The sequence below is a fragment of the Aythya fuligula genome, chromosome 8 (assembly GCF_009819795.1).
Source record: "Aythya fuligula isolate bAytFul2 chromosome 8, bAytFul2.pri, whole genome shotgun sequence".
NCBI lineage: Eukaryota > Metazoa > Chordata > Aves > Anseriformes > Anatidae > Aythya > Aythya fuligula.
In genome coordinates this window covers 32352592-32378135 of record NC_045566.1, presented here as the reverse complement: position 1 = coordinate 32378135, position 25544 = coordinate 32352592, and the positions used below count along the sequence as shown (strand labels likewise).

Genomic DNA, 25544 nt, shown 5'->3' with positions numbered 1-25544 from the left:
GGTACGGGTCAGGGTAAGGGTTAGAGTAAGGGTTTGAGTAAGGGTAAGGGTAAGGGTTAGGATAAGTGTAAGTGTGCAAGCAAGGATTAGGGCAAGAGTAAGTGTAAGGGTAATAGAAAGGGTTAGGGTAAGTTTAAGGGTAAGGGAAAGTGTTAGGATATGTTTTAGGGGAAGCAGAAGGGTAAGGGTTAGGTTAAGTGTAAGGGGAAGGGGAAGGTAAGGGGAAGGGTTGGAGTAAGGTATAGGGTAAGGGTAAGGTTATGGTTAAAGGAAAGAGTAAGGGTAAGGAAAAAGTAAAGGTAAGGATTTGGGTAATGGTAAGGGTGAGAAGGGTTAGGGTAAGGGTTACGGTAAGGGTTAGGTAACGCAGTGTACAACCTGGGACGTCACACGCAGAGCTGCCTCTGGCAAGGTGAGTGAGGAACAGATGTAGCAGTTGTTGTGTTGTAGGTCTCACTGTTCCTCTAAGCATCCCCTCTTTGTCTTTTAGAGGTGTTGTAGCTGTTTGAAGAGGGTAGATTGAAGCATCTGCCTCGGGGGCTGGTAAGCGGCAGAGGTAAGGGAGCAGATGAGAGTAACTTACCTAGTTGTGCTGTGTCTTTGGATGCTGCATCGGCCTATGCGTTTCTTTTTCTTTCACAGGTGTCTCGCACAGGCTCAAAGGAGCAAACTGCACTCTGAAGAGCTGTGTAAGAAGAGGGGCTGGTCATGAGCTGGGTTGGAGCAGAACGACCAAGTAGCACAAGGTGACTATGAAAGGTGTCCGTCTTGCTTTGCAGGTGCCGTGGCAGGCTCTCCACAGAAGTGGATAAGGATATGAGATAAGGCCAGAGAGCGACAAGGAGCGGCACGTGCAGGGATGGTTTTGAAGCGCTGCGGTGGCTTACTCTTCTGTTCATCAGGTGCCACAGGCAAGGTGGGTTGTAACATCAGTCGTTATATTTGCATGAAAGCAGTTCACTTGAACGCCACAGTGCATCTGAGTAGGGTGTTCTAGCAGAACAAGCTTGTCTGGCACAGCGGTGCCTGATGGCAGTGTGTTTCCTCAGGTGAAGAGGTGCCTGAAGCCCCATCCTATCTAGCCTGCACACAATTATCTGAGAATGAAAGCTGCTTTCCAGTAATTCAGAAAGCCAAGTTACGTCTCAGCCTTGAGCATCTCGGGCTTTTGGGCCTGTCTGTAACATTTGGCACCAGCACTAATACTTTTTTTGGCATATGTTTAGCGTTTGGGGCCTGTGTCTGGGATTTGGGCCCTGTCTCGAACCACTGGGGCTTTGTCCTGGGTTTTGGAGCCTGCCTCTAGAGTTCAGGGCCTGTGATTAGGCTTTTGGGGTCTGTGTCTGGGGGCCGGTATCTGGGGGCAAGGGGGGAGCTGCTTGTAGACCCTTGGGGCCAGCATTGAGGGGGTTGGGAGCTGACTCTACACCTTTGGGGCCTGCTTCTGGGGGCGGGGGGGGTTGAGACCAGCATCTGGGGGAGGGGTGGGAGCTCTTTGTATTCCTTTGGAGCCTGTGTCGGGGGGGTGGGGGAGGGACGGGAGGGTTGGTTGGGTGCTGCTTGTACACTGTTGGAGCCTGGGTTGAGGGAGGAGGTTTGGAGCTGCTTCTACACCTTTGGGCCTGGCATCGGAGGTAGGGGGTTGGGTGCTGGTTGTAGGGGCCTGTGTTTGGGGGGGGGGCTTGGGACCTGCGTCTGGGGGAGGGGTGGGAGCTGCTTGTACACCTTTGGGGCCTGCATGTGTGGGGGGTCAGGGCCTGTGTCTAGCGGGCTGGGAACTGCTTGTACAATGTAGGAATCTGTTTCTGCAGGGTGGCTGGGAGCTGTTTGTACAACTTCGGGGCCAGCATCTGGGGGTGGCTGGGAGCTGCCTGTACACTGTAGAGGCCTGTGTTTAGGGGGGCTTGGAGGCCTCCCTCGGGGGGGGGGGGGAAGGTTGGGAGCTGCTTGTATAGGGCCTGCCTGGCAGGGGTTGGGAGCTGCTTGTAGAATTTGGGTCCCTGTGTCTGGGGGGGGGGTTGGGGCCTGTGTCTCAGGGGTGTTGGGAACTGGTTGTACACCTTTGGGTCCTGTCTCTGGGGGGAGCTACTTGTACACTTTTGGGGTCTGTATTTGAGGGGGGTTGGGAGCTGCTTGTGCACTTTTGGACCTATGTTTAGGGGGGTTGGGAGTTGCTCATGCATTCTAGGTGCCTCCCTTTTGAGAAGGGTTGGGGCCTGCATCTGTGGGTGGTTGGGAGCTGCTTGTACACTATAGGGGCCATGGTCTTGGAGGGGGGTCTGGGCTGTTTATACACCTTTGTGGCCTGTGTTTGGGGGGGGGGGGTGGGCCTGTGCCTGGGGAAGTTGGGAGGTGTTTGTTCACTCTAGGAGCCTCCATTTGGGGGTCTTTGGGGCCTCCCTTTGAGGGGGAGGGAGTTGGGAGTTGGTTGTACACCTCCGCATCCCATGTCTTGGGGGGGTGGGGGGAGTGGGACCGGTCTCTGAAGGGGCGGGTTGTGAGCTGCTTGTACACCTGTGTCGGGGGGAGGGTAGGGGGGTTGGCGGGGGTCGGGCCCGGGTCTTGGGCCAGTGTCTGGGTGGAGTCCAGTTCTTGGGAGGGGGTGGTGGGGTAGGAGCTGCTTGTGGGCAGTTGGGGTCTGCATCTGGGTGTGGTTGGTGCCTGCTTCTGTTGGCAGTTTGGGGCCTGCTTGTAGACTTGTGCAGCCTGGGTTTGGGGGCTTTTCTGTAACGTTTGGGGTCTGCATTTTTGCTTTGGGATGCATCTTGAGCTTTTGAGGCCTAGCAGTAGCATTTGGGGCCTGCATCTGGGGCTTTTCTGTAGCATTTTGGTTGCGTATTTGTGATTTGGGGCCTGTATCCAGGGTTTTGCCTTTTTTGTAGTTTCCATCTTTGTGTGTGTGTGTTTCGTTGTTGGTTGTCTGGGGTTAGGGGCAGTTTGGGGTTTGGATTAAGGTCAGTGTCATTAGCGTTAGGGGGTTGATAATAAGGGTTAGGGTTGTGGTTAGAGTTGTTAGGTTTAAGGGGAATAAGGACTTCAGGGTAAGGGGATCAAGGTTGTGGGAATAAAAATGTTGTTTTTGCGCAGTTACATCCTGTAGAGGGAAGGAAGGTGGTATTGAGATATGCTTGCAGTGATAAGACAGCTTAACAGTGTGAAATGAGTTCATCTGATTCGTGTCAATATGGAACAATGCTAGGGCCGCATGATATGATGAAAAGTCTGAGAAAACCAGAGTGGTTAATATATATAGTTCTTGTATCTTGCAAAGGAATGGTCCAGCAATTCGGGTCAATAGGGGATAAGAGAACAAAGGGGTTTCAGAATAACTGCTAACTATTACAACTGTTGCATGGGACACTATGCAAGTGTCTGCCATCCAGCCAAGATGGACAAAGGAGAAGGACAAGAGAAAAGCCTGGGAGGAAGACTACGAGCCTTCAGTACGAGCGGCCCCCAGAGGGACCACCGGAGACTGATAACGCCTGCACCAGTGGGAGGGTTTGGATTCTGGGAACTAATTAGAATAACCCTGCCTTTTGTAGAAGTAGTAATGAATATGTATTAGCCTAGCAGCATAAAAACCAGCCGCCTGATGTAACTTGTGTGCGTCTTGGTGGAGCAGAGACTCCTGGCGCACCCAGCGCTGCTTGCTTACCTCTATTCATTTAATAAATTGTAAATTTCAATTGCAATCCTATTTGGGACCCAGTCATTTATTACAAGTGGGCGCTCGTCCGGGAGGGCTTTGGTTCCTGATTTCTGGTTTGATCTAGGAGAGGCACCCCCACCATTTGGTGGCTGCTCTTTGAGTCAGGTCGGAACTAATGGCATCTTGAACCTGAATAAAGGTAAGCAAAGTTTCTGATTCTTTTTTTCAGCTCCCTTGCCAGCTGCAGCACTATATTTTGCCCGTAATTGTGTGTGTGAAGATCCGAACGAAGATGACGGAGTCGTAAGCATTTAAAGCGTATACCGTTCGGTTGGGTGGGGTTCGGTTGCCTGTGTGTGTAAGAGTGTGACTGAGATGGAACTTAGTTCCGAAGCGATTGTGGAGGTCTTCTAACCGCGGTTCCAATCTCCCGCGAGGGACTTGGCCGGTGAAGGACCGAAGGGATTCCTATAGGATTTGTGGGTGTGTGATAGGTCCTCGACCCCCTGCAAGACACTCTTACTAAGGTAACCAAGGGCTGTGGGAATTGCCATAGTAAAATTCCTAGATGGGTCAGACAAAATCGAAGACCAGAGACCAGAAGAAAGGGAGCAAATTACCAGTCATACCACCAGAAAGTCCATTAGGAATAACGATTAGAAATTGGAATGATAGGGACCCCAGAAAAGGAAAAAGTAAATTAAAAATGGTCCAGTATTGTGTGACAGAATGGCCAAAGGAGCCTTTAAGACTACATGTCTTTTGGCCTGTTTTTGGATCCTTCGAAGACTGGATTTGCCAGGCCTTAAATATCCATGTTAATTCAAAGGAACCTTTTAGCCAGGAAGAAAGTGATTATGCAGGATTATGGATCAGGAGGACTTCAGGTCCTTTTCCAGCCTCAATATTTACACTAAAAGCAGGTAAGAAATTTGAAGAACAAGAAGAACATGAAAAAGAAAAAGAAGATAAACGTGAGCCGTTGGATAAGCTACCACCTCCATATCCTAACAATCCACCCCCGGCGGCTCCCCCTCCGGTGGCTGTGGTATCGCCACCAGTACCACCGTTGCCCCAGCTTCCACCACCAACAGCACCAGAATTAGACCGACCTCCGGCCGCATGCAGGAGAAGTAGGACGGACGTATCTGAGAGGGCTTCTCTATATCCCTTAAGGGAGGTAACTGGTGTATAACTGGTGCGCGTCTTGGTGGAGCAGAGACTCCCAGCGTACCCAGCACTGTTTGCTTACCTCTATTCATTCAGTGAATTGTAAACTTTGATTGTAATCCTATTTGGGACTTTTATTTATTATAACAGACAACCTTGTAAAACGCAGACAACCAGAATCCTTACAGCAATTAGGTGGAAATCACGGCGTAAGAAACATTACCACCTCAAAGAGTAAAAACCTCAAAAGAAATATGACTTGTAACAGGCCAGCAGCTGTGTATTTTCTGTGAAGCACCAGCTAGATTATGAACCTTGAATAGCACAGTTAAAGGGGAAACAGGGGAGGGTCCCGGTCCTCGGCAGAAAAAAAAAGTGTATAAACTGTGTATGGAATTAGTAGGCACCCTCCTGCTTGTGGGACACCCGCCATTGTAATCTCGAATAATAATGCGACTGTACTGAGATCCTCGACTCAGCCTATGCTATTTGCTACAGATTGATTCAGGGTTTTAAGGTTTCAGGGATTGGGCACTAGGGTTGGGTTTCAGGGTAAGGGGTTTCAGGGTTTATGTTTAGGATTTTAAGGTTTTTAGGGTTGGAGTTTTAACGGTTAGGGTTTTAAGGATTTGGGGGTTAGGGTTTTAAGGGTTTCAGGGTTAGCGTGTTAGGGTATTAGAGTTTTTTGGGTTGTAGTGTTGATATGTTTTTTAGGGTTAGAGTCTTAAGGTTTTATTTTTGGTCAGTTATTTACGGTTAGGGTTTTAAGATCTTTTTTTTTTTTTTTTTTTTTTTTTTTTTTCAGGTTAGGTTCTCCAGGTCCAGGGTTTTGAGTATCCTAATTTTGGGGGTTTGGATTTTGAGCATCTTAATTTTGGGGGTTAGGCTTTTGTGTGCCCTAATTTTTTGGGATAGGCTTTCAAGCATCCTAAGTAGTTGGGTTAGGGTTTTGAGCATCTTAATATTTTGGGTCTGGGTAATGAGCATCCTCAGTTTTCAGGATAGGGTTTTGAGCATCTTAATGTTTCCAGGATAGGGTTTGGAGCGTCCTAATGTTTTGGGTTGGGGCTTTGAGCGTCCTAATGTTTTTGGGTTAGGGTTTGGAGCGTCCTAAATTTTCAGGATAGGGTTCTGAGCATCTCAGTGTTTCCAGGATAGGGTTTTGAGCGTCCTAAGTTTTTGGGATAGGTCTTTGAGCTTCCTAATGTTTTCCGGATAGGGTTTGGAGCATCTTAATGTTTTGGGTTTGGGTTTTGAGCGTCCGAATGTTTTTGGGTTAGGGCTTGGAGCATCCTAATGTTTTTGGGTTAGGGCTTTGAGCGTCCTGTTTTCGGGATAGGGTTTGGAGCGTCCTAGTGTTTTCGGGATAGGGTTTTGAGCGTCCAAAGTTTTTGGGTTTGGGTTTTGAGCGTCCAAAGTGTTATAAGTTGCCCCCTTAATTAATTTTCAGAGAGCATTGTATTAATCATAGAAAGGAATTTATTGAGTAAGCAAACATCAAGCAAAACAGCACTGGGCAGCCGGGGAGTCTCAGCTCCGCCAACGGCACGCACCTCACCCCTGCCAGGGTCCCTTTTTATACCTTGCTAATTCTGGGATTACGCAGCACATCCTGGTATATATTCTGCGACTGCGCGCACTGTTGCGCGCAAAAGAATTTTTAAGAATTTAAATCTCTTTAAAAAGAAAATTAAGCAAAAGAATTTTCATAGTGTCTAGGCAAGCATTATGCAGCTCCTTACTTCAGCAGGGAGCTTTCGCAACTCCCGCTCCTCAAACAGAACTCCTTGTTTTTATAATACAAAAGACAATGAACAAACATTTATGGTGTATTACCCTAAGTTTTTGGGTTAGGGTTTTTTGCGTCTTAATGTTTTGGGGTTAGGGTTTGGAGCGCCCTAAGTTTTTGGGCTAGGGCTTTGAGCATTCCTAACGTTTTGGGTTGGGTTTGGGTTTTGAGCATCCTAAGATTTTGGGTTAGGGGTTTTAGGCATAGGTCTTCAGGGGTTTAGTGTGGTAAATAGTTTGGGTTAGGTCTGTAGGGGTTTCGAGGTTTTTTTGGATGTTAGGGCTTGAGGCTTTTTTTGTAAGGGCGGTGAGGGTTCCAGTGAGTGCTGGTAAATGCAGTTCTCGAGCACTCGGCCTGTGATTGGCCATGCTGGCTGTGCGGGGAATGCTGGTAGGTGTAGTTTTCCGGCACTGGGAGGCCATGTTGTGTGCCCAGAGCATGCCGGGAGATGTAGTTGTCGGGACTCCGGACTTCCGGGAGGCCATGTTGCGTACCCATGGTATGCCGGGAAATGTAGTTGTCGGATTCGGGACTTCCGGGAGGCCATGTTGAATGCCCAGAGCATACCGGGAGATGTAGTTCTCGGGAACTAGGGCTAGGGGCTAGGGCTGGGGCTAGAGTTAGGGTTTCGGGTGAGGGTTGGGGTTGGGGGTTATTGTTAGGGTTAGTGGTTTAGGGTTCGGCTTAGAGGGTTATGGTTAGGGATAGGTTAGGGGTAGGTTTAGAGGGTTAGGGTAAGGGTTAGGGGTTGGGACTGTGGTTAGGCTTAGGGTAAGGGTTAGGGTGAGAGTATTAGGGTTAGGGTTCGGGTTCAGATTAGGGTAAGGGTAAGGGTTAGGGCAAAGGTAAGTGTTAGGGTAAGGCTAAGGGTAAGGCTTAGGGTGAGGATAAGGTTTAGGGAAAGGGTTAGGTTTAGGGTAAGGGTTGGGGTAAGGGTTAGGGTAAGGGTAAGAGTTGGGGTAAAGGATAGAGTAATGGTAAGTATAAGGGTAGGGTAAGGATTAGGGTAAGGGTAAGGATTAGGGTTAGGTTTAGGGTAAGAATAAGGGTAAGCTAATGGTTAGGATAAGGGTAAGGGTTAGGGTAAAGGTTTTCATTTGTTAAAGCTGAAAGGCAGTATGCAATCTGGGACGTCACAGCCAGAGCTGCCTATGGCAAGGTGAGAGAGGAAAAGATGGAGCAGATGTTCAACTCCTAGTTTTTTCTTTATACGTAAATAAAAGGTTGAGCTAATTCCAGTTGGAAGAGTTCCAATTACTTGCTTGGTCATAATGTCTTTTAATATTGAAAGCTGCAGCAAAAGCATGGGGATTTTTGCTTCTAGAAACACCCTAGTTCTCTTGTCTGCACTATGCATGCTGTTGAGCTAAAACTGATTAAAAAATAAAAAGAAAAATCACACACACACAAAAAAATATGTACAAACGCAGCTGCTGCTGCTCTCTTCCTACTTCCTTGTGCTTTGCCCCTACCCTTCCCAGGTGATTGGGTTTGGGTGCTAGTCGGGGCCAAATGGTATATGAGTCCCAGGCATCCCCTCAGAGAGCTCATTCTGCTTGGGCTGCTCTTTGGGGTGTTTGTTTTTCCTTCGGTCAGTTGCAGGCTTCTTCAGGTGGATGAGAGTTTATGGACTGATGCGTTTGCAAGTAGCGAGGGGTACGCACATCTTTTTGAGGTAACAGCTAGTAGGATCTGTTAGAATAAACTAATGTAGTATTGATGCCTTTATTGCATGCAGTTCTTTATCAGGTGAGTAACTGATGCGAGTAACTGAAGTCAATGTTACTTGGTGTGTTTGCTATGCAGTGCCTGTGCGGACTATTGCACGAGACACAGCTTTCTGACATCTGGCCCAGCAACTACTAAATAAGGGGAGGGGAGAAGCTGAAGAACGACCAAAGGACAAAGCCTGGGAGGAAGACTACGAGCCTTCAGTACGAGCGGCCCCCAGAGGGACCACCGGAGACTGATAACGCCTGCACCAGTGGGAGGGTTTGGATTCTGGGAACTAATTAGAATAACCCTGCCTTTTGTAGAAGTAGTAATGAATATGTATTAGCCTAGCAGCATAAAAAGCAGCCGCCTGATGTAACTTGTGTGCGTCTTGGTGGAGCAGAGACTCCTGGCGCACCCAGCGCTGCTTGCTTACCTCTATTCCTTTAATATATCGTAAACATTAATTGTAAGCCTATTTGGGACTCGGTCATTTATTACAAGTGGGACCTCCCGATGGGTGGAAGCTGTCGGGATAGCTCGGGATGCTGAGGCGTGGTGCTGCAAGGAGGTTGGTGGTCGGTGGCGCCCTGGGCAGGCCGAATTGGGAGGGGGCGAGGTGGCGGGTGGTCGGTGGCTTCTGTGGAAAAGGCGCTTGTATGGGGGGCTGCGCGTTCAGAGGAACCTTGACAGGCTGCAGATAGGGGCAGGCAGGAACCTTTTGAAGATCAGGAGAGGGAAATGCCAAGCCCTACCCCTAGGGAGAAACACCTCTGTTTACCAGCACTGGCTAGCTCGATACTGAATAAGCATTTCTTCATGGAAGGGGTGCTTTGCTATTAGAACAGGCTGCCCGGGGAAGTGGTAAGAGACCCGATCCTTAAAAGTATTGAAGAGACATGTGGACATAGCCCGGGAGTCCGGCCTCCGGCAGGGCGGGAGCTGGCTCTTCCGAGCCCCTGTGCTCCGGTCTTGTGCGACGCGTTTGCAAGCAGCACCGGGTGCCGGGTCCGACATCGGACGGTTCGGGGACGGCGATTCCGGGGCCGTCGGCTAGCGGGGGCCGGCTATGTCGTGTCCCGGGGATCCGAATTCAGGGGGCGTGGGGGCCGGCCGTGCAGTGAAGCGGGGGGCTGGCGTCCGCCGGCTTCCCAGAGAGCGGGCTTTCGGTGCCGTGCGGTTCGGTGGCCGGCCGTCCCGAAAGCCTGGGCACCGGTCTTGTGCTAGACTCAGCGGGGTCCGGGGCCGAACTCGGCTTCTCGGGGCCGGCGGTCGCGGTGTCCAGGTGTCCCGCCTCGGGCGGCGCGGGGCCGGCTGTCTCTAACAGCTGGGCTCCCAAGAGCTTCTGGGCTCCCAAGCGTCGCCCAAGACCGGATCGCAGAGAATCGGGACGGCCGGCCACACCGCTGCGACTAGCACAAGCGTCTCCCGACAACGGAGCCCAGGGGCTTGCGAGGGTCAGATCCCGCGCCCCGGGATAGACAAACGGGGAGCGCGGGTCGGCCGGCCGCAGCTTCGCACGGGACCGAACCCCCTGTCTCCGGCACGGCCAGACCCCGAGCCGGCAGACAGCAGCCTCCCGCTTCACGGCACAGTCGGCCCCCAACCCGCCCGAGTTCTGATCGCCGGGACACGGGACAGCCGGCCGCGCCGCCCGAGGCCGGACACCTGGAGCCCGGGACCGCCGTCCCTGACAAAGCCAAAGTCGGACCCGGACCCCGCTGCGGCTAGCACACGCGTCGCCCAGGACTGCAGCCTAGGACCTCGGGACGGTCGCATCCCGCGCCTCCGGCAGGAGCTACCCGGGAGGGCAAGACTGCCTTTCGCAGCTCCGCAAGAGACCGAACCTGCTGGATTCCGGGACGGCCAGAGCCCGAGCCGGTGGGCAGCAGCCTCCCGCTTCACGGCTCGGCAGGCACCCACGTCGCCCGACTTCGGACCCACGGGACAGCCGGCACCCGCGCCGCCGGAGGCCGGACACACGGGCCTCGGGATCGCCGTCCCCGAGCCTCCCGAGGTCGGACCCGGACCCCGTGTGTTGGGGCTGTCTGAGCTGGAGTCACCTTTTCCCTGCAGCAGCCCGCACAGTGCTGTACTCTGCACTCGTAGCTGGAACAGCACTGATATCACTCCAGTGTTGTGGCTGCATAGTGCTGGCACAGCATCAGGACTCCTTCCAAGCCTCCAAGAGCTAGTAGGCTAGGGGTGGGCAAGTGATGGGAAGGGGACGTTGTCGGGCCAGCTGACCTAAACCAACCAAAAGGATATTCTGTAACACCCGATGTTCTGTAACACTCAGCAATAAAATGGGGAGGTCTCGTGGGGGAGGGGGCTCTTCCTCCTGAACATCCACTACGCGTTTGAGGCCCTGCTTCCCAGGACGTGGCCGAACACCGCTCGCTGATGGGAAGTAGAGAATAATTTTTTCTCTCTCTTTGCTTCCATGCGGACTTATTGTTTCTTTTGTTTCTTTTTCTCCCCATTCCCTTTCCCATTAATTATACCTTTCTTATTTCAAACCTCGAGTTCTCTGTGTTGTATTTTCTCCCCCTTCCTCTTTGAGGAGAGGGGGAGTGAGAGAGCGGTTGTGGTGGAGCTCGGCTGCCCACCTGAGTAAAACCACCACTGTCCTTTTTGGCGCCCAACGTGGGGCTCGAGGGTTGAGATAACAATAGTGTTGATTGAAGTATTTACAACTAACATATTGGTTGTCATAATGCTCGGTTTTCTGGTAATACTTTTCTGTGTGGATATGTTGTATGTAGCCCACTCTCTGTTTTCTTTTTTCCTTTACATCCGATCGGAGAAAATGTTGAAGTCTGTGCTTGTTTTTTTTATCATGTTGTGCTGTAACATACTGGCCTTCAGTTTTGTTTGGTATTCAAGCCCGGCATTGTTATCCTCCTGGTCTCCTGGAGATTATCTTATTGAAAATATTAAGAATTACAGTGCCTTCTTTTTTGCCCCCAGCAGTCAATCAGTGAATAATATCGGGTGTGGTGCCTTCTACTTTTCTCCCTGTGGGCTAATTACAGCAGCCTTTCAGTATCTTGGATACCCCTGGTGAGATATTATCGTCCTATTACTAGGTCTAGTGTTTGTCTTCTTCCCCAAGGCAAAGCAGTTTATTAAGAATATTATCCAAGGACCTGTCCCCAGACAAAGTTGTGGGTGGCAAGGTGTATGGGGGGATTTGGGCAGGTACCTATCACGGTTTTCTCCTCCAATGGTTCTAAATTTCACCCCTGAACAAGTACAAAATCCAAGAAAGTTGGTAGAATGTTTGAAAGATGTATGCCCTGACCCTGGCAATACTAGAGAACTCCACTAGCTGGCTGCACTCTGCTGGGGTCTGGCTTACGCCTATCAGATGTCAATTAACATTGCCCAGCACCCTCAAGGGATAGGGAGGTTCTTGAATTTGATGATGAGACAGCACACACTGTGACCACCCCAGAGGACCGACCATCTTTGGTATCAGTCGCCCCTGTAGTAAAGACAAAACAGTGGAAACGGAGATCAGGTTGTTTAGTAAGGGAAGGAGCGCCTCCTATGGATGAGGGAGAAGAGGAAAAGGCAAGCGGCTCTAAAGCAGCGTTATCACGGCAACATCACGACGAAGAGACTGAAATCATAGATGAATCAGAAACTACTCGGTCTCTATCCTTGAGTGAGCTGCGAGAAATACGAAAAGACTTCAGTCGCCATCCAGGTGAGCACATCCTCACTTGGCTGCTTCGACGCTGGGATAGTGGGGCCAATACCCAACAGCTAGAAGGCAACGAAGCCAAGCAGCTGGGATCTCTTTCTAGAGAAAGGCTCATTGACAGAGTAATTGGAAGAGAGGCACAAGTTATCAGCCTCTGGAGGCGAATCCTAACAGCTGTGAAAGAAAGGTATGCCCACAAAGAGGGTATTGTCTCCCAAGTAAACAAATGGACCACTATGGATGGATAAGGGACCACTATGGATATGGATAAGATTCCAGCAGCAGCGGGAATTAGCTGTGCTGGAGATGCTTTATAGTGATTTAAACAACGCCCAGGCACCTAAAGACCCCGATGAAGTCCAATGCACAGCGTCCATGTGGCGGAAGTTTGTATGGGCTGCACCCCCAACACATGCCAGCACACTGGCAGTCATGGGTTGGGACGAGGGGATGGGGCCAACTGTGGACAACGTGTCCAATCACCTTCATAAATATGAAGAAAATCTCTCTGCCCCAGTACGGGGCTGCATTTCAGCTGTGGAGAGACTGTCCCAACGGTTAGATGAACACATAGCTTCGTCCTCACCTAGACGGAAAAATCTTTCGGCCTTCAAGCACCAGCAGTCCCCGGCTCAAACAAGGGAGAATCCGGGACGCACACCGCGAGGTACCTTGTGCTTTTATTTACGTGACCACGGGGAAGATATGAGGAAGTGGGACGGTGAACCGACGTCGGCCCTAGCTGCTCGGCTACGTGAGCTACGGAAAGATACAGCAGCAACAAAGAGGGCTGTCAGTGCCAGACATGCCAGAACTCCAGTACGAACTAGAGTCAAAGGCAGCCAAGTGGAATGCTACTATCGATACTGCTAATGCATTTTTCTCTATCCGTCTAGCAGCAGCATGCACGCCACAATTTTCTTTCACTTGGAGGGGCATTCAGTACACTTGGAATCGACTGCCCCAGGGGTGGAAACACAGCCCTGCCATCTGCCATGGACTGATCCAGACGACACTGGAACAGGGGAACGCTCCTGAACACCTGCAGTATATCGATGATATCATCGTATGGGGTAACACAGCAGAAGAAGTTTTTGGGAAAGGGAAGACAATAATTCCAATTCTCCTGAAAGCTGGATTTGCCATTAAACAGAATAAGGTCAAGGGACCTGCACAGGAAATCCAGTTCTTGGGGGTAAAATGGCAGGATGGACATCGCCACATTCCGACGGATGTGATCAACAAAATAACAGTTCTGTCTCCGCCAACCAGCAAAAAAGAAACAGACGCGTTCCTAGGTCTTGTGGGATTTTGGAGAATGCATATGCCAGGCTATAGTCATCTTGTGAGTCCTCTATATTGAGTGACTCGAAAGAGGAACTGACCATTGAGGCCATCACACAGGTTACCCATCAGTGTGAGACCTGTGCTGCAATCAAACGAGCCATGAGGGTAAAGTCTCCCTGGAATAGGGCAGATGGCTTGGATTTCGATCTGGTGAGGCCTGGCATCGGACCACTTCCACAAACCCGCCAAGGCAAACGGTACATACTCACCATGGAAGAAGCAACTACTGGGTGGCTGGAAACATACCCTGTAAACCATGCCATGGCCCGAAACACTATCTTGGGCCTGGAAAGACAAGTGCTGTGGCAACATGGTCCACCAGAAAGAATTGAGTCCGACAATGGGAATCACCTCCGAAACAATTTGATCACTTCCTGGGCCAAGAAACATGGCATTGAATGGGTGTATTACATCCCTTATCACCCACAAGCCTCTGGGAAGGTTGAGAGGTACAATGGACTGTTAAAAACTATGCTGCGAGCATTGCGTGCTGCGACATGGAAACATTGGGATATAAATCTACCAGAGGCCACTTGGCTAGTTAACAACAGGGGGTCTGAAAGCCGTGCTGGTCCTGCTGAAACAAAACCCGTACACACTGTGGGAGAAGCTACAGTCCCTGTAGTGCATGTGGGGAAGTGGATGGGGAAGGCGGTGTGGGTTTCCCCTGCCATGGGAAAAGGCAAACCCACTCGTGGGATTGTCTTTGCCCAAGGTCCAGGGTATACCTGGTGGGTGATGCAGAAAGATGGGGATATCAAGTGTGTGCCTCAAGGAGATTTAACACTGGGAGAAAATTAATCTTAAAGAGAAGTACAGACATAAAAATGCTTCAATGGACAGAAAACTATGGTGATGAGACCATCTATATACTAAACTGACCTAATTGTGACACAAATGTTATGGAATAAGGGGTGGAAGTTGTGTTGGGTCTGTCTGAGCTGGAGAGTCACCTTTTCCCTGCAGCAGCCCGCACAGTGCTGCACTCTGCACTCGTAGCTGGAACAACACTGAAATCACTCCAGTGTTGTGTCTATTGCTGCATAGTGCTGGCACAGCATCAGGACTCCTTCCAAGTCCCCAAGAGCCAGGAACGGGTGCCGGCTGTCCCGTGTCCCGTGGGTCCGAACTCGAGCTGCGTGGGGTCCGGCCATCACGCTTCCCAGGGCTCCGGTCTTTGGCGACGCATGTGTCAACCGCACCGGGTTCCCGGTCCGACCTCGGGCGGCGCGGGGCTGGCTGATCCTATAATCTGGGCTCCGGTCTTTGCGATGCGTGTGCTGGACGCACCGGAGACCGTGTGTGACTTCGTGCGGTTCGGGGACGGCGATGCCGAGGCCCGTGTGTCCGGCCTCCGGCGGCGCGGGTGCCGGCTGTCCCGTGGGTCCGAAGTCGGGCGACGTGGGTGCCTGCCGAGCCGTGAAGCGGGAGGCTGCTGCCCACCGGCTCGGGCTCTGGCCGTCCCGGAATCCAGCAGGTTCGGTCTCTTGCGGAGCTGCGAAAGGCAGTCCTGCCCTCCCGGGTAGCTCCTGCCGGAGGCGCGGGATGCGACCGTCCCGAGGTCCTGGGCTGCGGTCCTGGGCGACGCGTGTGCTAGCCGCAGCGGGGTCCGGGTCCGACTTTGGCTTTGTCAGGGACGGCGGTCCCGGGCTCCAGGTGTCCGGCCTCGGGCGGCGCGGCCGGCTGTCCCGTGTCCCGGCGATCAGAACTCGGGCGGGTTGGGGGCCGACTGTGCCGTGAAGCGGGAGGCTGCTGTCTGCCGGCTCGGGGTCTGGCCGTGCCGGAGACAGGGGGTTCGGTCCCGTGCGAAGCTGCGGCCGGCCGACCCGCGCTCCCCGTTTCTCTATCCCGGGGCGCGGAATCTGACCCTCGCAAGCTCCTGGGCTCCGTTGTCGGGAGACGCTTGTGCTAGTCGCAGCGGTGTGGCCGGCCGTCCCGATTCTCTGCGATCCGGTCTTGGGCGACGCTTGGGAGCCCAGAAGCTCTTGGGAGCCCAGCTGCTAGAGACAGCCGGCCCCGCGCCGCCCGAGGCGGGACACCTGGACACCGCGACCGCCGTCCCCGAGAAGCCGAGTTCGGCCCCGGACCCCGCTGAGTCTAGCACAAGACCGGTGCCCAGGCTTTCGGGACGGCCGGCCACCGAACCGCACGGCACCGAAAGCCCGCTCTCTGGGAAGCCGGCGGACGCCAGCCCCCCGCTTCACTGCACGGCCGGCCCCCACGCCCCCTGAATTCGGATCCCCGGGACACGACATAGCCGGCCCCCGCTAGCCGACGGCCCCGGAATCGCCGTCCCCGAACCGTCCGATGTCGGACCCGGCACCCGGTGCTGCTTGCAAACGCGTCGCACAAGACCGGAGCACAGGGGCTCGGAAGAGCCAGCTCCCGCCCTGCCGGAGGCCGGACTCCCGGGCTATGTCCACATGTCTCTTCAATACTTTTAAGGATCGGGTCTCTTACCACTTCCCCGGGCAGCCTGTTCTAATAGCAAAGCACCCCTTCCATGAAGAAATGCTTATTCAGTATCGAGATATCCAGTGCTGGTGAACAGAGGTGTTTCTCCCTAGGGGTAGGGCTTGGCATTTCCCTCTCCTGATCTTCAAAAGGTTCCTGCCTGCCCCTATCTGCAGCCTGTCAAGGTTCCTCTGAACGCGCAGCCCCCCATACAAGCGCCTTTTCCACAGAAGCCACCGACCACCCGCCGCCTCGCCCCCTCCCAATTCGGCCTGCCCCAGGGCGCCACCGACCACCAACCTCCTTGCAGCACCACGCCTCAGCATCCCGAGCTATCCCGACAGCTTCCACCCATCGGGAGGTCCCACTTGTAATAAATGACCGAGTCCCAAATAGGCTTACAATTAATGTTTATGATTTATTAAAGGAATAGAGGTAAGCAAACAGCGCTGGGTGCGCCAGGAGTCTCTGCTCCACCAAGACGCACACAAGTTACATCAGGCGGCTGCTTTTTATGCTGCTAGGCTAATACATATTCATTACTACTTCTACAAAAGGCAGGGTTATTCTAATTAGTTCCCAGAATCCAAACCCTCCCACTGGTGCAGGCGTTATCAGTCTCCGGTGGTCCCTCTGGGGGCCGCTCGTACTGAAGGCTCGTAGTCTTCCTCCCAGGCTTTGTCCTTTGGTCGTTCTTCAGCTTCTCCCCTCCCCTTATTTAGTAGTTGCTGGGCCAGATGTCAGAAAGCTGTGTCTCGTGCAATAGTCCGCACAGGCACTGCATAGCAAACACACCAAGTAACATTGACTTCAGTTACTCGCAACAGTTACTCACCTGATAAAGAACTGCATGCAATAAAGGCATCAATACTACATTAGTTTATTCTAACAGATCCTACTAGCTGTTACCTCAAAAAGATGTGCGTACCCCTCGCTACTTGGAAACGCATCAGTCCATAAACTCTCATCCACCTGAAGAAGCCTGCAACTGACCGAAGGAAAAACAAACACCCCAAAGAGCAGCCCAAGCAGAATGAGCTCTCTGAGGGGATGCCTGGGACTCACATACCATTTGGCCCCGACTAGCACCCAAATCCAATCACCTGGGAAGGGTAGGGGCAAAGCACAAGGAAGTAGGAAGAGAGCAGCAGCAGCTGCGTTTGTACATATTTTTTTGTGTGTGTGTGATTTTTCTTTTTATTTTTTAATCAGTTTTAGCTCAAAAGCATGCATAGTGCAGACAAGAGAACTAGGGTGTTTCTAGAAGCAAAAATCCCCATGCTTTTGCTGCAGCTTTCAATATTAAAAGACATTATGACCAAGCAAGTAATTGGAACTCTTCCAACTGGAATTAGCTCAACCTTTTATTTACGTATAAAGAAAAAACTAGGAGTAGAACATCTGCTCCATCTTTTCCTCTCTCACCTTGCCATAGGCAGCTCTGGCTGTGACGTCCCAGATTGCATACTGCTTTTCAGCTTTAACAAATGAAAACCTTTACCCTAACCCTTACCCTTATCCTAACCATTAGCTTACCCTTATTCTTACCCTAAACCTAACCCTAATCCTTACCCTTACCCTAATCCTTACCCTACCCTTATACTTACCATTACTCTATCCTTTACCCTAACTCTTACCCTTACCCTAACCCTTACCCCAACCCTTACCCTAAACCTAACCCTTTCCCTAAACCTTATCCTCACCCTAAGCCTTACCCTTAGCCTTACCCTAACACTTACCTTTGCCCTAACCCTTACCCTTACCCTAATCTGAACCCGAACCCTAACCCTAATACTCTCACCCTAACCCTTACCCTAAGCCTAACCACAGTCCCAACCCCTAACCCTAACCCTTACCCTAACCCTCTAAACCTACCCCTAACCTATCCCTAACCATAACCCTCTAAGCCGAACCCTAAACCACTAACCCTAACAATAACCCCCAACCCCAACCCTCACCCGAAACCCTAACTCTAGCCCCAGCCCTAGCCCCTAACCCTAGTTCCCGAGAACTACATCTCCCGGTATGCTCTGGGCATTCAACATGGCCTCCCGGAAGTCCCGAATCCGAAAACTACATTTCCCGGCATACCATGGGTACGCAACATGGCCTCCCGGAAGTCCGGAGTCCCGACAACTACATCTCCCGGCATGCTCTGGGCACACAACATGGCCTCCCAGTGCCGGAAAACTACACCTACCAGCATTCCCCGCACAGCCAGCATGGCCAATCACAGGCCGAGTGCTCGAGAACTGCATTTACTCACTGGAACCCTCACCGCCCTTCCAAAAAAAGCCTCAAGCCCTAACATCCAAAAAAACTCGAAACCCCTACAGACCTAACCCAAACTATTTACCACACTAAACCCCTGAAGACCTATGCCTAAAACCCCTAACCCAAAATCTTAGGATGCTCAAAACCCAAACCCAACCCAAAACGTTAGGAATGCTCAAAGCCCTAGCCCAAAAACCTAACCCTAACCCCAAACCAAACCCTAACCCCAAAACATTAAGACGCAAAAAAACCCTAACCCAAAAACTTAGGGTAATACACCATAAATGTTTGTTCATTGTCTTTTGTATTATAAAAACAAGGAGTTCTGTTTGAGGAGCGGGAGTTGCGAAAGCTCCCTGCTGAAGTAAGGAGCTGCATAATGCTTGCCTAGACACTATGAAAATTCTTTTGCTTAATTTTCTTTTTAAAGAGATTTAAATTCTTAAAAATTCTTTTGCGCGCAACAGTGCGCGCAGTCGCAGAATATACCAGGATGTGCTGCGTAATCCTGGAATTAGCAAGATATAAAAAGGGACCTTGGCGGGGGTGAGGTGCGTGCCGTTGGCGGAGCTGAGACTCCCCGGCTGCCCAGTGCTGTTTTGCTTGATGTTTGCTTACTCAATAAATTCCTTTCTATGATTAATACAATGCTCTCTGAAAATTAATTAAGGGGGCAACTTATAACACTTTGGACGCTCAAAACCCAAACCCAAAAACTTTGGACGCTCAAAACCCTATCCCGAAAACACTAGGACGCTCCAAACCCTATCCGAAAACAGGACGCTCAAAGCCCTAACCCAAAAACATTAGGATGCTCCAAGCCCTAACCCAAAAACATTCGGACGCTCAAAACCCAAACCCAAAACATTAAGATGCTCCAAACCCTATCCGGAAAACATTAGGAAGCTCAAAGACCTATCCCAAAAACTTAGGACGCTCAAAACCCTATCCTGGAAACACTGAGATGCTCAGAACCCTATCCTGAAAATTTAGGACGCTCCAAACCCTAACCCAAAAACATTAGGACGCTCAAAGCCCCAACCCAAAACATTAGGACGCTCCAAACCCTATCCTGGAAACATTAAGATGCTCAAAACCCTATCCTGAAAACTGAGGATGCTCATTACCCAGACCCAAAATATTAAGATGCTCAAAACCCTAACCCAACTACTTAGGATGCTTGAAAGCCTATCCCAAAAAATTAGGGCACACAAAAGCCTAACCCCCAAAATTAAGATGCTCAAAATCCAAACCCCCAAAATTAGGATACTCAAAACCCTGGACCTGGAGAACCTAACCTGAAAAAAAAAAAACAAACAAACAAAAAAAGATCTTAAAACCCTAACCGTAAATAACTGACCAAAAATAAAACCTTAAGACTCTAACCCTAAAAAACATATCAACACTACAACCCAAAAAACTCTAATACCCTAACACGCTAACCCTGAAACCCTTAAAACCCTAACCCCCCAAACCCTTAAAACCCTAACCGTTAAAACTCCAACCCTAAAAACCTTAAAATCCTAAACATAAACCCTGAAACCCCTTACCCTGAAACCCAACCCTAGTGCCCAATCCCTGAAACCTTAAAACCCTGAATCAATCTGTAGCAAATAGCATAGGCTGAGTCGAGGATCTCAGTACAGTAGCATTATTATTCGAGATTACAATGGCGGGTGTCCCACAAGCAGGAGGGTGCCTACTAATTCCATACACAGTTTATACACTTTTTTTTTCTGCCGAGGACCGGGACCCTCCCCTGTTTCCCCTTTAACTGTGCTATTCAAGGTTCATAATCTAGCTGGTGCTTCACAGAAAATACACAGCTGCTGGCCTGTTACAAGTCACATTTCTTTTGAGGTTTTTACTCTTTGAGGTGGTAATGTTTCTTACGCCGTGATTTCCACCTAATTGCTGTAAGGATTCTGGTTGTCTGCGTTTTACAAGGTTGTCTGTTATAATAAATAAAAGTCCCAAATAGGATTACAATCAAAGTTTACAATTCACTGAATGAATAGAGGTAAGCAAACAGTGCTGGGTACGCTGGGAGTCTCTGCTCCACCAAGACGCGCACCAGTTATACACCAGTTACCTCCCTTAAGGGATATAGAGAAGCCCTCTCAGATACGTCCGTCCTACTTCTCCTGCATGCGGCCGGAGGTCGGTCTAATTCTGGTGCTGTTGGTGGTGGAAGCTGGGGCAACGGTGGTACTGGTGGCGATACCACAGCCACCGGAGGGGGAGCCGCCGGGGGTGGATTGTTAGGATATGGAGGTGGTAGCTTATCCAACGGCTCACGTTTATCTTCTTTTTCTTTGTCATGTTCTTCTTGTTCTTCAAATTTCTTACCTGCTTTTAGTGTAAATATTGAGGCTGGAAAAGGACGTGAAGTCCTCCTGATCCATAATCCTGCATAATCACTTTCTTCCTGGCTAAAAGGTTCCTTTGAATTAACATGGATATTTAAGGCCTGGCAAATCCAGTCTTCGAAGGATCCAAAAACAGGCCAAAAGACATGTAGTCTTAAAGGCTCCTTTGGCCATTCTGTCACACAATACTGGACCATTTTTAATTTACTTTTTCCTTTTCTGGGGTCCCTATCATTCCAATTTCTAATCGTTATTCCTAATGGACTTTCTGGTGGTATGACTGGTAATTTGCTCCCTTTCTTCTGGTCTCTGGTCTTCGATTTTGTCTGACCCATCTAGGAATTTTACTATGGCAATTCCCACAGCCCTTGGTTACCTTAGTAAGAGTGTCTTGCAGGGGGTCGAGGACCTATCACACACCCACAAATCCTATAGGAATCCCTTCGGTCCTTCACCGGCCAAGTCCCTCGCGGGAGATTGGAACCGCGGTTAGAAGACCTCCACAATCGCTTCGGAACTAAGTTCCATCTCAGTCACACTCTTACACACACAGGCAACCGAACCCCACCCAACCGAACGGTATACGCTTTAAATGCTTACGACTCCGTCATCTTTGTTCGGATCTTCACACACACAATTACGGGCAAAATATAGTGCTGCAGCTGGCAAGGGAGCTGAAAAAAAGAATCAGAAACTTTGCTTACCTTTATTCAGGTTCAAGATGCCATTAGTTCCGACCTGACTCAAAGAGCAGCCACCAAATGGTGGGGGTGCCTCTCCTAGATCAAACCAGAAATCAGGAACCAAAGCCCTCCCGGACGAGCGCCCACTTGTAATAATGACTGGGTCCCAAATAGGATTGCAATTGAAATTTACAATTTATTAAATGAATAGAGGTAAGCAAGCAGCGCTGGGTGCGCCAGGAGTCTCTGCTCCACCAAGACGCACACAAGTTACATCAGGCGGCTGGTTTTTATGCTGCTAGGCTAATACATATTCATTACTACTTCTACAAAAGGCAGGGTTATTCTAATTAGTTCCCAGAATCCAAACCCTCCCACTGGTGCAGGCGTTATCAGTCTCCGGTGGTCCCTCTGGGGGCCGCTCATACTGAAGGCTCGTAGTCTTCCTCCCAGGCTTTTCTCTTGTCCTTCTCCTTTGTCCATCTTGGCTGGATGGCAGACACTTGCATAGTGTCCCATGCAACAGTTGTAATAGTTAGCAGTTATTCTGAAACCCCTTTGTTCTCTTATCCCCTATTGACCCGAATTGCTGGACCATTCCTTTGCAAGATACAAGAACTATATATATTAACCACTCTGGTTTTCTCAGACTTTTCATCATATCATGCGGCCCTAGCATTGTTCCATATTGACACGAATCAGATGAACTCATTTCACACTGTTAAGCTGTCTTATCACTGCAAGCATATCTCAATACCACCTTCCTTCCCTCTACAGGATGTAACTGCGCAAAAACAACATTTTTATTCCCACAACCTTGATCCCCTTACCCTGAAGTCCTTATTCCCCTTAAACCTAACAACTCTAACCACAACCCTAACCCTTATTATCAACCCCCTAACGCTAATGACACTGACCTTAATCCAAACCCCAAACTGCCCCTAACCCCAGACAACCAACAACGAAACACACACACACAAAGATGGAAACTACAAAAAAGGCAAAACCCTGGATACAGGCCCCAAATCACAAATACGCAACCAAAACGCTACAGAAAAGCCCCAGATGCAGGCCCCAAATGCTACTGCTAGGCCTCAAAAGCTCAAGATGCATCCCAAAGCAAAAATGCAGACCCCAAACGTTACAGAAAAGCCCCCAAACCCAGGCTGCACAAGTCTACAAGGAGGCCCCAAACTGCCAACAGAAGCAGGCACCAACCACACCCAGATGCAGACCCCAACTGCCCACAAGCAGCTCCTACCCCACCACCCCCTCCCAAGAACTGGACTCCACCCAGACACTGGCCCAAGACCCGGCCCGCCCCCCGCCAACCCCCCTACCCTTCCCCCGACACAGGTGTACAAGCAGCTCACAACCCGCCCCTTCAGAGACCGGTCCCACTCCCCCCAAGACATGGGATGCGGAGGTGTACAACCAACTCCCAACTCCCTCCCCCTCAAAGGGAGGCCCCAAAGACCCCCAAATGGAGGCTCCTAGAGTGAACAAACACCTCCCAACTCCCGTAGGCACAGGCCCACCCCCCCCCCCCAAACACAGGCCACAAAGGTGTATAAACAGCCCAGACCCCCCTCCAAGACCATGGCCCCTATAGTGTACAAGCAGCTCCCAACCACCCAGAGATGCAGGCCCCAACCCTTCTCAAAAGGGAGGCACCTAGAATGCATGAGCAACTCCCAACCCCCCTAAACATAGGTCCAAAAGTGCACAAGCAGCTCCCAACCCCCCTCAAATACAGACCCCAAAAGTGTACAAGTAGCTCCCCCCAGAGACAGGACCCAAAGGTGTACAACCAGTTCCCAACACCCCTGAGACACAGGCCCCAACCCCCCCCCAGACACAGGGACCCAAATTCTACAAGCAGCTCCCAACCCCTGCCAGGCAGGCCCCCTACCCTATACAAGCAGCTCCCAATCCTCCCCCCCCCCACCGCCCCCCCGAGGGAGGCCCCCAAGCCCCCCACAAACACAGGCCCCTACAGTGTACAAACAGCTCCCAGCCACCCTGCAGAAACAGATTCCTACATTGTACAAGCAGTTCCCAGCCCGCTAGACACAGGCCCTGACCCCCCACAGATGCAGGCCCCAAAGGTGTACAAGCAGCTCCCACCCCTCCCCCAGACGCAGGTCCCAAGCCCCCCCCCCAAACACAAGCCCCTACAACCAGCACCCAACCCCCTACCCCCGATGCCAGGCCCAAAGGTGTAGAAGCAGCTCCAAACCTCCTCCCTCAACCCAGGCTCCAACAGTGTACAAGCAGCTCCCATCCAACCCTCCCCTTCCCCCCGCCCGACACAGGCTCCAAAGGAATACAAAGAGCTCCCACCCCTCCCCCAGATGCTGGTCTCAACCCCCCCTCCCCCAGAAGCAGGCCCCAAAGGTGTAGAGTCAGCTCCCAACCCCCTCAATGCTGGCCCCAAGGGTCTACAAGCAGCTCCCCCCCTTGCCCCCAGATACCGGCCCCCAGACACAGACCCCAAAAGCCTAATCACAGGCCTTGAACTCTAGAGGCAGGCTCCAAATCCCAAGGACAAAGCCCCAGTGGTTCGAGACAGGGCCCAAATCCCAGACACAGGCCCCAAACGCTAAACATATGCCAAAAAAAGTATTAGTGCTGGTGCCAAATGTTACAGACAGGCCCAAAAGCCCGAGATGCTCAAGGCTGAGACGTAACTTGGCTTTCTGAATTACTGGAAAGCAGCTTTCATTCTCAGATAATTGTGTGCAGGCTAGATAGGATGGGGCTTCAGGCACCTCTTCACCTGAGGAAACACACTGCCATCAGGCACCGCTGTGCCAGACAAGCTTGTTCTGCTAGAACACCCTACTCAGATGCACTGTGGCATTCAAGTGAACTGCTTTCATGCAAATATAACTGACTGATGTTACAACCCACCTTGCCTGTGGCACCTGATGAACAGAAGAGTAAGCCACCGCAGCGCTTCAAAACCATCCCTGCACGTGCCGCTCCTTGTCGCTCTCTGGCCTTATTTCATATCCTTAGTCACTTCTGTGGAGAGTTTGCCATGGCACCTGCAAAGCAAGACGGACACCTTTCATAGTCACCTTGTGCTACTTGGTCTTTCTGCTCCAACCCAGCTCATGACCAGCCCCTCTTCTTACACAGCTCTTCAGAGTGCAGTTTGCTCCTTTGAGCCTGTGCGAGACACCTGTGAAAGAAAAAGAAACGCATAGGCCGATGCAGCATCTAAAGACACAGCACAACTAGGTAAGTTACTCTCATCTGCTCCCTTACCTCTGCCGCTTACCAGCCCCCGAGGCAGATGCTTCAATCTACCCTCTTCAAACAGCTACAACACCTCTAAAAGACAAAGAGGGGATGCTTAGAGGAACAGTGAGACCTACAACACAACAACTGCTACATCTGTTCCTCACTCACCTTGCCAGAGGCAGCTCTGCGTGTGACGTCCCAGGTTGTACACTGCGTTACCTAACCCTTACCGTAACCCTTACCCTAACCCTTCTCACCCTTACCATTACCCAAATCCTTACCTTTACTTTTTCCTTACCCTTACTCTTTCCTTTAACCATAATCTTACCCTTACCCTCTACCTTACTCCAACCCTTCCCCTTACCTTCCCCTTCCCCTTACACTTAACCTAACCCTTACCCTTCCGCTTCCCCTAAACCATATCCTAACACTTTCCCATACCCTTACACTTACCCTAACCCTTACTATTACCCTTACAATTACTCTTGCCCTAATCCTTGCTTGCACCCTTACACTTATCCTAACCCTTACCCTTACCCTTACACAAACCCTTACTCTAACCCTTACCCTGACCCGTACCCTTACCCTTAACTTTAACCTAAAACTAAACATTAAACCTTAATGTAAACCTTACTCTTTCTGCTACACTTACCCTTAGCCTAAATCTAAACCTTACACTTACCCCTACTGTAACCCTCACCCTTATCATTACCAATACCCTTACTCTTACCCTTACCCTAACCCTTCTCCTTACACTTACTGTTACCTTTAACATTAACTTTACCTGAACACTTACAAATATCCTTATCCATACCTTACCCTTACCCTAATCCTTACCCTTAACCTAACCCTAACCCTAAACCTTACCCCAGCCCTTACCCTGACCCTTACATTAACCCTAACCCTTACCCTAAAACTTACACTTACTCTTAACCTTAACCTTACCCTTAACCATTACCCTAACACTTACCCTTACCCTAACCCTAACCGTAACCCTTACTCTAACCCTTACCCTGACCCGTACCCTTACACTTACCCTTACCCTAACCCTTACCCTTACCATAACCCATACCCTAACACGTACTTGTAGCCTTAACCTTACCGTTCCGCTTACCCTTACCTTTACTGTCTCCGT

At 50.7% G+C, this 25544-nt stretch overlaps 2 long non-coding RNA genes across 2 annotated transcripts; one reads left to right on the top strand and one right to left on the bottom strand.

Moving 5' to 3' along the window:
* Positions 1-258: 258 nt before the first annotated feature.
* On the top strand, positions 259-1346 carry LOC116492002. Its single transcript, XR_004253542.1, has 5 exons — positions 259-412; positions 491-556; positions 643-689; positions 780-916; positions 1050-1346. It is a non-coding gene; the product is annotated as an uncharacterized LOC116492002 (long non-coding RNA).
* Positions 1347-24279: 22933 nt separating this feature from the next.
* LOC116492004 lies at positions 24280-24715 on the bottom strand. The gene is made up of 3 exons (XR_004253544.1): positions 24578-24715; positions 24434-24499; positions 24280-24347 (listed from the first exon to the last, which is right to left on the bottom strand). It is a non-coding gene; the product is annotated as an uncharacterized LOC116492004 (long non-coding RNA).
* Positions 24716-25544: the final 829 nt, after the last annotated feature.